The sequence below is a fragment of the Bos grunniens genome, chromosome 12 (assembly GCF_055505025.1).
Source record: "Bos grunniens cultivar Pamir isolate PY7600 chromosome 12, Bosgru_T2T1.0, whole genome shotgun sequence".
Lineage (NCBI taxonomy): Eukaryota > Metazoa > Chordata > Mammalia > Artiodactyla > Bovidae > Bos > Bos grunniens.
The window spans coordinates 65,285,679-65,302,605 of NC_141176.1; positions in this window are offsets into that span (position 1 = coordinate 65,285,679).

Below are 16,927 nucleotides of genomic sequence, written 5' to 3' on the forward strand. Positions count from 1 at the left end.
AGGCAACACTGGTGATTATACTAGAAAAATGTAAGTTTGTGAATTTCAGATCATAAATAAGTGGTTGTTGCTGTTCAGTCGCTAAATCATGTCTGACTCTTTTGCAACTGCATGGACTGTAGCATGCTAGGCTTCTCTGTCCTTCACTATCTCCTGGACTTTGCTTAAATTCATGTTCATTGAGTCAGTGATGCTATCTAACCATCTTATCCTCTGTCTTTCTCTTCTCCTCTGGCCTTCAATCTTGCAGCATGTGGGTCTCTTCCAATGAGGCATCTCTTCATATCAGGTGGCCAAATTATTGGAGCTTAAGCTTGAGCATCAGTCCTTCCAATGAATATTCAGGACTGATTTCCTTTAGGTTTGACTGGATGTCCTTGCTGCCCAAGGGACTCTCAAGAGTATTCTCCAGCAGCACAATTCAAAAGCACCAATTATTCGGCCCTCAGCCTTCTTTATGGTCCACCTCTCACATCCATACATGACTACTGGAAAAACCATAGCTTTGACTATATGGACCTTTGTCAGCAAAGTGATACCTTTGCTTTTTAGTACACTGTCTAGATTTGTCATAGCTTTCCTTCCAAAGAGTAAGCATCTTTCAATTTTGTGGCTGTTATGATTTTGGGATCCAAGAAAATTAAATCTGTCACTGCTTCCACTTTTCCCTTCTATTTGCCATGAAGTGATAGGACTGAATGCCATAATCTTTGTTTTCTGAATGCTGGGGTTTAAGCCAGCTTTTTCACTCTCCTCTTTCACCCTCTTCATGAGCCTCTTTAGTTCCTATTCACTTTCTGCCATTATAGTGGTATATCGTTTGCATATCTGAGGTTGTTGATATTTCTCCCTGCAATCTTGATTCCAGCTTGTGATTCATCCAGCCTGGCATTTCACATAATGTACTCTGCATATAAGTTAAATAAACAGGGTGACAATATACAATCTTGTCGTATGTCTTTCCCAATTTGGAACCAGTCAGTTGTTCCAGATCCAGTTCTAACTGTTGTTTCTTAACCTGCATACAGCTTTCTCAGTCAGGCAAGATGGTCTGGTATTCCTATCTCTTCAAGAATTTTAAGGATGAAAAGGCAAAAAATAAGTGGCAAATACTTAGAAAGCAAAGATGTTTTAGTTTTACTATTTGTCCCACCACCACCCTGTCTTTCCCTAATATATCTCTGAATAATGTGTCTTTTTTATTTTTTTAATGGCATTATTAATGTAATTCTTAGATGAATCATAGAAGCTAGTATCAAGCAATGTTGAAATATATCTGAAGAGAAAATCAGATACTGAGAGTATCATATAGATACGTAATGGTGGGAGTTTGTATTTTAATACTCTTTCTGCAGAGTAATCTCTATATTTACTAAAATTAGGCACATGAAGGCCATGTGACCCAGTGACCCCTTTCCCTGTATAACTACAGAGCTCAGCTCTCATTGAGGACAAGAAGACCACAAGTAAGGACATTCATTTCAGCAGCATTTAAGGGAGAAACAGCCTGGGGACACAAATTGCCATCACTAAAGATTGGATAAGATAGATGCATATTTCAATATATTGAATAATTGGAAAGAAAGTTCCAAATGTGCATAAAGAAATATGACTATATCTTAAAACTATAGTATTGAACAATGGAATAGAAAATAAGATTTATATCAAAACATATATAAATCATACATATGAGAACAGATCAGCTGATACATATGAATTTTCTCTGTGTATGCTGTGTATGCTCAAAGAGTAATCTACTCTTTGCAACCCCAAGGACTGTAGCCTGCCAGGCTACTTTATCCATGGAATTTTTCAGGCAAGAATACTGGAGTGGGTTGCCATTTCCTTCACCAGGGGATCTTCCTGACTGAGGGACAAACCCACACCTCTTGGGTCTCCTGCATTGTCAGTCATATTCTTTACCACTGAGACACATGGGAAGTCCTTGAATTTTCTTTAGAAACTTAGAGTCAACTGTAAAGTCACAGATAACTTCACTTCCATAGAGGGGCAATGTGGGGATGGGGATTTTTATTTCTTGCTTTATCACTTATAAATATTTTTATGTTTTACTGAGAAAAAATTAAATTCAGTAATGAGACCATATTGTGAAGATTAAATGAAAAAAAAAAAAACAAAACAAAAAAAACAGATGCCTATGAGGTAGAGTGGAATAGGGTTGGGGTATTCAAGAAACATTTCAAGGGCTGATGATCATAGTGGATAATGTGACATGGACTGAAGGTTTTGATTAAATACTCTGCATCTGAGGCTCAAAATAAAATCTGATAAAATGCAAATAATACTACTGAATACACATTTACTCAGGAGAACAGCTGGATATACTTTATGATCTATTTACATATAAACAATGATAGGCTCATTTAAAACTTTCTTCTTTAATCTTTCCTCTCAGGTTTACTCAATAGCCTTTTAGTCTAGTTTTAATTATAGAACTTGAAAGCATTCAAATTTGGTCTATAATTCATTCTGTTACTAATAAAATAAGACTTTTTCAAAGTTAGACGGTTTTCCATAGTTTGCCTTTATTTGCTTTTGCAGAATATGAAAGTGTTTAAGGTTTTTATTTTCTTGTTTCTGCAAGCTCAAAGCTAGGTCTATTTAGAAAATAAATAGTGATTTATTAGTGATATGAATACATGTATGTTCAGTCATATCCAACTCTTTGTAACCCAATGGACTCTATCCTACCAGCCTCCTCTGTCCATGGAATTTTCCAGGCAAGAATACTGGAATGGGTTGCCATTTCCTACTCCAGGGGACCTTTCCAACTCAGGAATTGAACTCAGAGATATGAAAGAGTCATACCAAAAACAAAAGCCTGTAATTCTGTAGAGGCAGTGTTCTAATAAGTACTGAAATATAAACAATTTAATAGCATTAAAATTTATAATCGCAGATTTTAAAATATCATAATTTTTCTCTTATTTAAAAATAGCATTTTTGTCTCAGCCCCTGTAACATATTCTAACTTATTTGAACAGGTTATTCTAAAGGAAACATATGAAAATATTAAATATCCCATATTTTCCTATTTTCAGGTTTTAAAATTATTTTGTATAATTGTTATTATAATATATACAGTTAACCCTTGAAAAACACAGGTTTGAATGGTACTGATGCACTTACACATGAATTTGTTTCAGTAAACTATTGCCCACCCTCCCTATCTGAAGTCTCCACATAAGTAATTCAACCAACCTCATATGCAAGCTTAATACATGATCCGAGCTTGGTTGAATATGCTGGTGCAAACCAGTAGATATAGAAGGCTGACTCTGATACTTGAATATACTGGTATTTTGGACTGTATGAACATTGCTCATTAATATTAAATGTTAATAATTACTGTCTTATACACGTTGTTGGTTTTGTTTAGTCACTAAGTCATGTCTGACTCTTTGCAATCCCATGGACTATAACCCACCAGGCTCCTCTATCCATGAGATTTTCCAGGCAAGAATACCGGTGTGGATTGCCATTTCCTCCTCCAGGGGATCTTCCCATCCCAGGGATCAAACCTGCATCTCTTGTGTTTCCTGCATTGGTAGGTGGACTCTTTACTACTGAGCCACCAGGGAAGTTTTAGACATGGAATCGACAAGAAAAGTATAAAAAAATTATGCTGTTAAAGGACACCTTATTTCCTAAGTATTAATATTTTCACTTTAAACGGAACATTATAGAGTTAATCCAACTTCAGTCTAAAGCTAAAAGGAAAAGAAGGGTGTGCTTATAGACCCATATTGTATCTGGAGTTTAATTTTGACTTCAGTAGCACAAATCACTACTGATGATGAGGTGAGAAACGGAGTCGAGAACTCAGCATTGGTGTGCCTCTATAAGATATATTTAAGAAATGCTTGGAAAGTCTAATTGTGTGCCCACTCAGATTACTCAAGTTGGCAGGTTCTCATCTGGGAAAGGCAGAATTTCATAGCCAACAAATTTAAGAATGTGTCTAGCCCGGAACTGGGGAGATTCAAGAAGCTGCAGCACTAAACTTGCCCTTGCCAGATATTTTCCAATGCCCGCTGCTGAAAGCCAGTTCCTTTAGCTAATCACAGTGAGATGTAACTTGCATAAGATGTTTGTGTGAAAATGTGTATTTTTACCAAGGTTCTCTAAGGCTATTTCAGCTTCCTCAAAGGAATTACATATGGTATGAGGTGAATTTTGAAAAATGGATAGGAGAAATTGGCATGAAAAGATGGAAGTGGAGGCAAGTCAAGTCAAGAGAACAGCTTTAACTTGACATGGAAGTTTTCAAATGTGACATGTGTTCAGAGATGCAGGGAATTTATTCAGGAGAGTACTGAGAGACAAGACTGGAAAGAGGGCTTGTGGTTACTTCGTGTATAATTTGAATTTAAACTTAAGTATCTGGATTTGAATATTTATCAGCATTCCCAGATCATCATGTACCATTGAGCATACCCCCATATGTGTATATTTATTCATTATAAACATGCCCTCATATATGAATACAAAATATGCATGTTTATAGTGAAACAAATCTAAAGTTTTAAAGGCTGTTATAAAAATACATAGAAACAGAATTTTAAGACTAAGAACCCAAATGGATTGTTACACAACCTCCTAGAGTCAAAGACTCTAATTCAAAGACCAAAGTTATAATAGGCTTCCCTGGTAGCTCAGATGGGAAAGAATCTGCCTGCAATGTGGGATACCTGGGTTCAACCCCTGAGTTGGGAAGATCCTTTAGAGGAGGGCCTGGCAGCCTACTCCAGTATTCTTGCCTGGAGAATCCCCATAGACAAAGTAGCTGGGTGGGAAACAGTCCATACGATCTCAAAGAGTCGGACATGACTGAGTGACTATGCACAGCACAAAGTTCTAATAAGTAATAAAGGTTATTGAACATGGAAGTGATATACTGATCTCAAATGTTGTCATCTTTACCCAATAATTGTCTTCTACTAGAAAAATTTTACAACAGTTTGATATAACATAATTACATAAATTCAATAAGTTAAAAAAATATAAAGAAAATACAACACATAGACCTGAAATAAATATTCTCTAGGTATACTCTGTAGCTCTATATTTATCTTAGAAACTTTTATGAGGACAGCTCATTTTGTCCCAGTTATCTGATATAGGTTTGCATGTGGGTGCTAAGTCACTTTGGATGTGTCTGACTCTGTGTGACCCCGTGGACTATAATTCACCAGTCTCCTCAGTCCATGGGATTTTCCAGTCAAGAATACTGGAGTGGGTTGGCATTTCCTCCTCCAGGGGATCTTCCTAACCCAGGGATCAAATCTGGGTGTCCGCATTGCAGGTGGATTCTTTACCATCTGAGCTAGCAGGGAAGCCAGAAACTGGTTGAGAGCGGTTTAACTCTCAAGCCATACTTTGTGTACCCATGTAGAATCTCAGAGACTCTGGTTGGAGGAGAGAGGGTTGAGAAAGATGAATCTGGTGGATGTTTGAAACTTTATTTCTACATCAGCATCTCTCATCATCCAGCCTGTACACTGAGCCTTCAAGAGAATTGCATCTGATAAAATCCCCCTGATTTCAAGATAAAAAGTGAAAAAACACTGGTTAAGTGTTTTACAATGCCAAAAGGAAGCAGGATTTCTTTCCAATTAAATAGAATTTCACACTTAGCTTTGCTACAGTTTCAGATCATTGTCAACCTGGATAGTGTTGTAGTGCTGGTTCTCAATAGAAATTTACATTTTTTTCAATTATGTTTCTTAGACAATTAGCATTAAGACAAAGTTTACTCTGATAACATGGTCTGGCAATGGAGATATACAAATTATTACATTGCAGTGTTGTTGTTGTTCAGTCATTCAGTCGTGTCCGACTCTTTGTAATGCCACCGACTGCAGCACTACAGGCTTCCCCGTACTTCACCATCTCCCGGAGCTTGCTCAAACTCATGTCCAGTAGTGAGTTGGTGAGTTGGTGACAGCATCCAACTATCTCATACTCTGTTGTCCCCTTCTCTTCCTGCCTTCCATCTTTCCCAGCATCAGAGTCTTTTCTAGTGAGCTGGCTCTTCACATCAAGTGGCCAAAGTACTGGAACGTCAGTTGTTTCAATGAATATTCAGCATTGATTTCCTTTAGGATTGACTGGTTTGATCTCCTTGCAGTCCAAAGGACTCTCAAGAATCTTCTCCAACACCACAGTTCAAAAGCATCAATCCTTCAATGGTCAGCCTCCTTTATGCTCCAGCTCTCACATCCGTATGTGGCTACTGGAAAAACCATACCTTTTACTATACAGACCTTTGTTGGCAAAGTAATATCTCTGCTTTTTAATATCCTGTCCAGGAATGAAATGCTCATATTGTTTTCTCTGTCATATTAAAAGAAAATAGAACAAGGTAGAATAAAATCTCCTCTTTTAGTGTAGAAGTCACTGCATATCTTCCTTTGAAGGAAGCATATTAATCCAGTTACTTAAGAGAAATGATTCTTGTTAGTATGAAATTCTACTTATACTCTTTGGCAAAAACATCACATTTTAGATTTTTATTCCTTTTAGAGAAAATACATATTAATAATCATGACAGTATTCTTGATTATCTCATATTAACTGATAAGATATATTCTCCCTTCTGAAATATTGAAATTTACAATTCTGTGAAGCTGAATATATAATTGTGATGACGATATAAATATTAATATCATAATTAACACAGTAACAATATCCTGTGACTGCTATAATAGTTATGAAGTAGCAATTGTTAATGATAATTAATTAATAATGAATAGTTTTTAAATTGGGAAAATGTGGAGATGAAGATCAAATATTAGGGACGTCCCTGGTGGTCCAGTGCTTAAGAATCCACCTAGCAATACAGGGGACATGGGTTCAATCTGTGGTTGGGATTCCACGCGCTGCAGAATAACTAAACCTGTGCACCACAACTTCTGAGCCCATGCTCCAGAGCCAACAAGCCGTAACAAGAGACCCCTCATGTTACAACTAAGGCTTGAGGCAGCCCCATAAATAAACGAACAAAATTTTTTGAAAAATCAAATATCAGACTTACTTAGAGGTAAAACTATTACATGGTACTTGGTTGCAACTCACTAATTGCAGAGCAATTATTTCTGTGCTACTATTTTTATTTGATATTAGTGATTAAAACTGTGGAGTTTGATATTCATAGTATCTAATTTAAATATTATTAAAAATCACTAATAGAAAAGTAGTTTGAACTTTCCTCCCCACTTTTTCCCCAGATTTAACATTTTCTTATAAGCAGGAGTGATTACTTAATTCCTAAGTTCTGTGAAGAAATAGACTAAAAACATCCTTTCTTCCTCTCTCTTTGTCAAGGTTATTGCCAAATTATACTGGATCATTTTAAACATTTCTTAAACTTTATTAATTTAGGATATATGCTTTGTAAGCTGATATTTTACCCCCTGGTATTATGTAAAGGTGAGTTTAATTAAAATAATCAGTTCAGTTCAGTTCAGTTGCTCAGTCATGTCTGACTCTTTGCGAACCCATGAATCGCAGCACGCCAGGCCTCCCTGTCCATCACCAGCTCCCAGAGTTCACTCAGACTCATGTCCCTCGAGTCAGTGATGCCATCCAGCCATCTCATCCTCTGTCGTCCCCTTCTCCTCTTGTCCCCAATCCCTCCCAGCATCAGAGTCTTTTCCAATGAGTCAATTCTTTGCATGAGGTGGCCAAAGTACTGGAGTTTCAGCTTTAGCATCATTCCTTCCAAAGAAATCCCAGGGCTGATCTCCTTCAGAATGGACTGGTTGGATCTCCTTGCAGTCCAAGGGACTCTCAAGAGTCTTCTCCAACACCACACTTCAAAAGCATCAATTCTTCGTGCTCAGCCTTCTTCACAGTCCAACTCTCACATCCATACATGACCACAGGAAAAACCATAGCCTTGACTAGACAAACCTTTGTTGGCAAAGTAATGTCTCTGCTTTTGAATATGCTATCTAGCTTGATCATAACTTTTCTTCCAAGGAGTAAGCGTCTTTTAATTTCATGGCTGCAGTCACCATATGCAGTGATTTTGAAGGCCACATCCTGGAATGTGAAGTCAAGTGGGCCTTAGAAAGCATCACTAAGAACAAAGCTAGTGGAGGTGATGGAATTCCAGTTGAGCTATTTCAAATCCTGAAAGATGATGCTGTGAAAGTGCTGCACTCAATATGCCAGCAAATTGGAAAAGGTCAGTTTTCATTCCAATCCCAAAGAAAGGCAATGCCAAAGAATGCTCAAACTACTGCACAATTGCACTCATCTCACACGCTAGTAAAGTAACACTCAAAATTCCCCAAGCCAGGCTTCAGCAATACGTGAACTGTGAACTTCCAGGTGTTCAAGCTGGTTTTACAAAAGGCAGAGGAACCAGAGATCAAATTGCCAACATCCACTGGATCATGGAAAAAGCAAGAGAGTTCCAGAAAAACATCTATTTCTGCTTTATTGACTATGACAAAGCCTTTGACTGTGTGGATCACAATAAACTGTGGAAAATTCTGAAAGAGATGGGAATACCAGACCACCTGATCTGCCTCTTGAGAAACCTGTATGCAGGTCAGGAAGCAACAGTTAGAACTGGACATGGAACAACAGACTGGTTCCAAATAGGAAAAGGAATTCGTCAAGGCTGTATATTGTCACCCTGTTTATTCAACTTATATGCAGAGTATATCATGAGAAATGCTGGGCTGGAAGAAGCACCAGCTGGAATCAAGATTGCCGGGAGAAATATCAATAACCTCAGATATGCAGATAGCACTACCCTTATGGCAGAAATTGAAGAGGAACTAAAAACCTCTTAATGAAAGTGAAAGAGGAGAGTGAAAAAGTTGACTTAAAGCTCAACATTCAGAAAATGAAGATCATGGCATCTGGTCCCATTTCTTCATGGGAAATAGATGGGGAAACAGTGAAATGATACTTAGATACATATGAAAGATACATATATGTTTTCTAGTGGTTACGAACTAGAGAAGGCAATGGCACCCCACTCCAGTACTCTTGCCTGGAAAATCCCATGGATGGAGGAGACTGGTAGGCTGCAGTCCATGGGGTCTCTAAGAGTCAGACACGACTGAGCGACTTTCACTTTCACTTTTCACTTTCACACATTGGAGAAGGAAATGGCAACCCACTCCAGTATTCTTGCCTGGAGAATCCCAGGGGCAGGAGAGCCTGGTGGGCTGACGTCTATGGGGTCACACAGAGTCGGACACGACTGAAGTGACTTAGCAGCAGCAGCAGTGGTTATGAACATTCTTATGTGGTACATACATTTATATGTAGCCTGCTTCTCCCAACAGACGACACTTGGCTGTTGTCTTGCCAAATCTAACTGCTAAGTGACTTAGGAGTGTGCAACTATCTCATTTTGGTTGTTTGAATTAATTCTTTGACTTATAAAATAACCAAGAAGTATAACTCTTGGTTGGAACACCAGAGAAACATCTATTTCGAAATCAAAAATTTTCTCCTATCAAACTTTATCCAAGCATAGAAAGATCTTTCTCTGATATCATTTATTCCCTTGACAGATAAAAGTAATGCTGTGTCTTCTGAACAAGCTTCATTCATAAGTTCACCAAAACATTCATTTTAAGTCATCCATCCATTCATTCATTCAATGAATATTCACTAAATTCTGGCTATATGCCATGCATTTTTCTAGGTACTTGAGATGTGTTAGCAAAGGAAATCAAATTTCTATTCCTTCATAAAACTTATATTCTAGCGGGGGGGAGGTACAAGAAGAATACAGGCAATAAATAATGCAGCAAATAATCACAATCTATCCTGTGCAATATGTATTGTGGCATAATAAATGCAGTGAATAAATTTAGTATGTACTTTTAAGTAGTAGCAAACCTGTACCATTTGATGTGCTCATTTACATTTTAACCACTGTACCCCTCAGTAACTGTGTTAGAATGCAACTAACAAAGATCTGCTATAGTGTCTTAACCAGATGAGGGCTTCTTTTCTCATACAAAAATGTGAGGCAGTCCAAGGGTTTTCTTTCCAGTGCTTTTGCTATGTATCCACAAGTCATCAAATGGTTTCCATATACATTCAGTTATTTGGAACATAGCTTTCATCCTGAAGGTAACAAGGTAATATTGCAGTCTGTTTCCATGTACTGTATTCCATAAGAGAGGAAAGGGGATAGCACAGAAGAAATGATGGCTTTCCCTTGAGTCAGCTTCTTAAAGCCATTGCCTGCATCCCTGATCCTTCAACTTCAGCTTACATCAAATTGGTCATTCCCAGCTACAAATAAAGGTGGGAAATATGGTGTTTTAACCTAAATACACTGTTGTCCTGAGGAAAATCAGGATTCTGATAGCAAGCCAGTAGAGAAAGTGTTAGTGGCTCAGTCGTGTCTGACTCTTTGCGAACCCCTGGACCTTAACCCATCAGGCTCCTCTGTCCATGAGATTTTCCAAGCAAAAACACTGGAGTGGATTGCCATTTCCTTTTCCAGGGGATCTTCCCAACCCAGGGATTAAACCTGGGTCTCCTGCATTGCAGGCAGATTCTTTACCATCTGAGCTACCAGGGAAGCCAGTAGGGATAATGAATATTTGACAAGTTCCCAGCAGTCCCGGCCACAGACTCCTAGACGAGATTTCTCTAACACAGCAGGGATTTCTGTAACATTAGAGAAATGTTAGAGGTTTCTCTAACATTCCTTACTCATTTGGCAGCCAAAACAACCTGTGGCATGCTGAGCATGCTCAGAAACTGGTAGAAGGACCCCCGAGTAAATAAATGGATGAAGTCTTTCTATCACTGGTATGGTTACTCCCCTCTTGTCTCTAACAGAGAACAATCCTAAATTAAATAGTCCAAAGTATCGAGCCCACAAAGATAAAGCAAGTCTTTTAGAAAATTTTAAAACATAACTTAAGAATAATATATATTCAGACTTGCCTACAATATTATGTATATGATTAAGCAAAATTTTCTGGGAACATTGAAAAGAAAGAGGGCCTACAAAAGCCAGATAATAAACTGAAAATGGCTTGTTTATTAAGAACCTGACATATGTGTTGTTTATATTATATATTTCAATTTGAATATAAAATGCTACTATCTGTACAAGTTGTAAATAATTTCAAAGAGATGCAAATGGCATCCTCAGAGAACCTAAATTCGTAAGACCAAAAGTATTTTCACATATGAGGCAAATATACAAATGCATTCTATAAGAAAGCTGTATTTTCTGTCTTTCTTAAGTGTGAATATCTTTAAAAAGAAGTGCTTCTCTGTAAACTTTTTATGTTAGAGCTCTAAGATCTATGTGAATCTTGAGCCTTTATTTTTTTTTGGATGTATCTCTCAGAAAAAGATAAATCATCTATGAAACTTTTATTTGGTAAATATGAGCTCTTATCTTCCACTAAAATGTGAAAGTTCTTATAATTAAGGCTTACTTTTAAAAATAAGGTTTTGGAGCTGCCAAAAAAAGTAATTTATATATATACATGCACAGTCACGTCCAACTCTTTGCAACTCCATGGACTGTAGCCTACCAGGCTCCTCTGTCCATAGAATATTCCAGGCAAAAATACTGAAGTGGGTTGCCATTTCCTACTCCAGAGGATCTTTCTGACCCAGGGTTGAACCCATGTCTCTTGTGTTTCTTGAATTGGCAGGTGGATTCTTTACCACTGAACCACCTAGGAAGCCTATTATATATATAGATAGATACACACAAACAGACATATACATATGTATGAAAAATGAAAGAGACATCATGTTATGGAAACTGAAGATATTTCTTTCCTGACTCTGTTTCCATGAAGCTGATGGAGTGATCATGGTTGAGTTTTGTTTCAAGATGATAGAAAACACCATAAATCTTTTTAAAACCTCAGGAAAAACAATGAAAATGCTCATAAAGTGGAAAATAATATGCAAAAAGTGAAAAGGAGTTACCTTTTAAAGACTCAATAAGTATGCAAAGAGAAACTCAGTAATAGTTGATAAATGATTATTCTTCACCACCATATGATTTTTGATAAAGTGTCAAAAAGTCCAGATTTCCTGTTGAAAAATTACCTGGGTTTCAAGTTTTAAAATTCTAGTCATATGCTTTCTTTTGTTAAGTCTCAGATTCAAACCTGGAAACATCAGGCAGGATTAGGATTGGTTTTTTCCCACTGAATGAGATCTGATTTATACTTTATCCTGAAAAATGCATTACTCTGATCTGTAAAGTAAGCATAGAAAATACATATGCATGATTATGCATGTGTGCATTAGTGTGCATGTGTCCTGATGTACATATAGTTATTTATAGGTTGATATAAACAACTTTCTCCAGGTCTGATATTTTCCTCCCTGACAATCACATTAAAGAAACTTCTTGAGTAACCACACCATCCGTGGTTAAGACTGGGGAAAAAAAAAAAAAAAAGCCAACTTCATCAATTTTTGTCTGTATAGCTAATCCTCATTTAAAAATGAGAGAAAAGACATAGTGCTATGAAAAATTTTCGATGAAATGCCCCATCATCTCTGTTCCCAATGTGATACTTCATCATAGGGCTAAATAGTATGTGGAATTCCAAATGTTTGCTTCACCTCAGTGTTGAAAAAACTCCAGAATTGGTGGTGATGCACCAGAACCCTTCTTCTTCCCAATCTAATGTGGGGAAAAGGAGGGATGGAATCAGTTATTACTCATTTTAATTATAGTCTGTAACAATGTTAAGTATTTTAAGTTTCATGTAACACTGTGCCTGGCCACAATATATATTTAGAAAAGTTTTGTGGAACAAATGACTAAATGTTATGCACCAAGTGTGAAAAGTGTAGAAAATTATCCCAGTCTTCTTAAATCTTATGAGACCAAAGAGAAATTTTTTCTCAGGAACTGCATAAAGAGTCAATGTTATCCATAATGTCCTCAGGTTAATTTTAATAGTGAATTTCATAAGGTGGTGTTTTATCCCCCTCAATAGAAGCAGAAGCAGATGATACCTTGTCAATTATCTGCATTTAGCCCAGCAGAAATAACACGGAGACTAAAAAGAGCAATACCAGTGTGTAGCTTTCTCATCATCTAATTTGATCTGAGGGCAAAATTTGGATTACCTAAGGCAGGAATTTCTAAAATTTAGTATGCATAACAGTTACATGAAGTGATTATAAGAAGAGATATTTCCAAGGCTTTGATCCTAGAGTCCCTGATTTGATGGGTTAGAACGGAGCCCCTAATTTTTAAAAATAAATTATTTCTATTAACACTTGATAAACACTGATATGTAGAAAGAATGACCATATCCTCATTTCACAGATATCAGTTTTTGACAATAAATGTCAACCAGAGGCCTTGAGATCATACTCAACTGCAATAAACAAGAGTGCAGAGATTCCATTTTCCTGATTAAGAGTAAACATGCACATTTTAAATTTAAACATAGTAGAGATTGGGATTGATAATTAGAAAAATATTTTGGAACTAACAAGGATATTTGAGGAAATAAGAACTTTGCATGATTTCAAGTTAAGAGTTTCACTAGAAAATATATCAGATATTCATCACTTTACAAATGAATGGGTCATAAAAGTACCATGATTCCATGCCATAAAATCTGGATGCAAGTTTAGTCCTTTAAAATTTTAAAAACAGGTGATTGTAACTGCTTAATATAGCCATGAAATAAAAAGATTCAGTAAAGACTCCACAAATCAAGGATAACCATGTATCTGTGTATGTGTATACAACCATACATTAAGTGAATTCGTTGATGCAATATATTATAATTTTAATAGCCAATTAACTTTTGGAGGACTATGTTCAAAAATTTTAGAACATTTGATTATGAACCACTGTTTCTATAAATAAAGACTAGAATCAACTATTGAGACCACTTTAAGTTTTAAAAATGGCAAAAGCATAAAACTATATACATATTTCTCTTTTGTCAACTTTGAAAATAGGAAAATGTGCATATACACATATGTGTGCATTTTATAGGCACATAAATGTTATGTGTTTATAACAATATACAGATCAAAATAACTTAAAATTATAAAATCATGAAGGCATGAGTTTAAAAAACATATTTGTCCTCTCAGATTTGTTATTTGGCCTGCCAGAAGATAGCTGCTATTGATTCTGAAGCTCTTGGGAATATTAAGGTCTTTATAGGAATCATTTTCTGCCTGGTCTCCATTGACACCAAACAACTTAGATATTGGTGGTCTCTGAGGGTCAGAGTCTAGAGGAAGATCAATAAAAGCTGCAAACAACCTCATGTTGTTTTAACAGAATTCACAAGGTGAGAGAAAATAGAATGTGCATCTCAACTGTTGACTTCTGTGCCTGGACTCATAGATTAAAAGAAGAAAAACCCAACTAATTTTTAATGTTTAAAATAAGAAAAGCATCAGAGATACATTAACCTGCATGCTTAAGAATAATTATGAGAAATTTTGATGCACTCCCTTCTCAATTACCTCGTCTTTTTTTTTAGTCTTATTTACTCCAGATTTACTAAGGTATAAATATCAAATTAAAAATTATATATGTAAGGTATACAATGTAGTGTTAAGTATACCTGTGCAGTGATGACAACAATCAAGCAAATTAACATACACATCACCTTAAAGAGTTACTAATTTGAGTGTAAGTAGTAAGAACACTTAGAGAGGGTGTGGGGGGAAAAGGGAACCTCTATATCCTGTTGGTGGAAATGTAAATTGATATAGTTATCATGGAAAACAGTATGAAGCATCCTCAAAAATTAAAAATAGAACTATCATATGATCCAGCAGTCTCACTGCTGGGTATATATTCAAAGGAAATGGAAATGGGATATTTGAGATATTTATACTCCAATGTGCATTGCAGCATTATTCACAATAGCCAAGGTATGGAAATAATCTAAATGCTCAAAGGTTAAAAGAATAAAGAAATACACACACACACACACACATATATATATATATGTACATACACATACATATATATGTACATTTATACACATATATATGTACACATAGTGAAATATGTGTGTACATATTTCATTATTTTCATCCTTAAAGAAAATGTCATTTGTGATCATGTGAATGAATTGAGATGTGTTACACGAGGTTATGATAAACTAGATGCAGATAAATAATGTGCAATATTACTAATATATAGAATATAGCAAAGTTGACCTTAGAGGAAGAGCAGTATGGTAGTTGTGGGGGTCTGACAGAAACAGGGAGATGTTAGTCAAAGGGTACAAGCTATCAATGAGATGAGTCAGTTCTAGAGATCTAATGTACAAAATGGTAATTATAGTTAATAATATATACTTGAAATTTTCCAAAATAATATATCTTAGGCATTCTCATCCACCTCTTGAACCATGGGATTATCTGGCAGCTCCAGTTAGAAAGCTATACACCAGGTAATCTGCTGTGGATACAGTTGGCTTTCAGCTCTTACAGTCATCATTGTAAAGCAGTCCTATAGGTCTTAGGATGCTATCTCAAATTTAGCCAAATCCGAATTTGTAAACTTCCCCCATCCAAATTCAGTCTTTCTAAGACTTTCCCACTTTCAGTGTTGGTTCTCCATCAAGTGGTCATCAGTTTGTGATTATAAAAGCCAGAGGATAAACAGTCATCAGAAATAAATGGGACCTGAGACAAAGCAACAGAAGAAAATTATCATTTATGTCCCTGAAGTACAAAAATGTTTACATATGCAAAAATATGGTATGAAAATAAACAAAATATTGTGGGAAAATCACTTAAATTGAAAATGTAATAGTAGCATGATAAAATAATAGAAGGATTGTAACCAAAAAAAAGTAGATGCTTAGAAAACAGCATGCTGACAATGCTCAGAAAATTAAATAACTTGAAGGAAAGAAATAACAAAACTGACAGTCAATAAAGGAAATTTGTATCAAGTTAATAAGAATTACTGAAAACATGTGAAACTACAGGACAGAAAATTAGGAAATAGTATAAAGTATTTTCTGGACTTCCTTGGTGACAGACGATAAAGAATCTGCCTGCAGTGCAGGAGACCTGGATTCAATCCCTGGGACGGGAAGATCCTTGGAGAAAGAAATGGCTACCCATGCCAATATTCTTGCCTGGAGAATTCCATGGACAGAGGAGCCTAGTAGGCTACAGTCCATGGAGTCACAAAGAGTGGGACATGACTGAGTGACTAAGCATGTACACATAAAGTTTTTTCTACAACTTAAGCATGACCTATTCTACTTGGAAAGGACCCACTCATCCCTAGTAAAACAAAGAAAATACCACACCAAAACACATTACTATGAACATGGAACCAGAAAACAAACAAGGTCTTAAGTTGAAAGAAAAAGTTGTTATACAAAGAGTTAAGAACCAGAAACGCATGAATATTTCAAGGAGTAACAGAAGCTGGAAGTCTCTGGGAAGATGCTTACAAGAAAATTAAAAGAATTACCCAATCTCATCATTAATGAAAAATTTGGATGGATAAATATTTTCAGACAAATTTACCAAAAGTACCTCCAATTACTCAGGCTATTACTTGAGGTGACCTACACCAAAATGGAGTCATGTGCCCAGAAAGAAGTAAGGAGATCTAAACCATGTGTAAGGTTAAAAGAATCTGCAGGACAAAAGCAGGACAGGAGGCCTATGGAACAATCAGTCCAGATTAGAATAGAAAGAAGGGACATCGAGGAAAAAATGATGTTTGACAGGATGGAGATGTTCCATAGTTCTTTCAGAAATTGGGACAATAGTGATGAATTATGGTGAAAGCTAGGCTGATGAATAAAAGGAGTTCAATAAAATGTCTCCTTCTTAAAAATATTCTTAGCTATCACAATCCAAATAATATTATGAGCTAACCATTATAAAAACAGAAGTATATGTGCATATGAAAGTGAAA